This window comes from Fukomys damarensis, unplaced genomic scaffold (assembly GCF_012274545.1).
Source record: "Fukomys damarensis isolate Sample0158 unplaced genomic scaffold, DMR_v1.0_HiC HiC_scaffold_16, whole genome shotgun sequence".
In the NCBI taxonomy this organism is placed as follows: domain Eukaryota; kingdom Metazoa; phylum Chordata; class Mammalia; order Rodentia; family Bathyergidae; genus Fukomys; species Fukomys damarensis.
In genome coordinates, this window is record NW_022900928.1 from 107,681,826 (window position 1) to 107,682,193 (window position 368).

Here is a 368-nt window from a genome sequence, read left to right on the forward strand (position 1 = left end):
TGCTAGTTTGTAGTCCCCCCTCCCCTTTTCTCCTCCTCCTGCTCTTCCCCCTCCCCAAACTCCCTCCCTCCACCCGGCTCTCCGCGCAGCCGTGGGATCTCGGAGGAGGGCGCCCATTAGGCCGCGTGTGACCATGTAAGGTAAACAGGGGGCTCATGAAGTCACTGAGGACCAATGCGGACCTAGGAGTGGGCTCGAGGGCGGGGCCTGGCCCGGAGGTGGCTACTGATTGGCTCTCTGTAGATCTCCCTGCTGCCATACAAGGCGGCGCGAGGCGAGCTATTTTTAGAGGGCTATATAAAGGGGCTGAAGCGGCCGCCGGGCGGTCGGGGAGCGCTAGCGCCGGGGAGGGCTGGGTGGCACTTGCG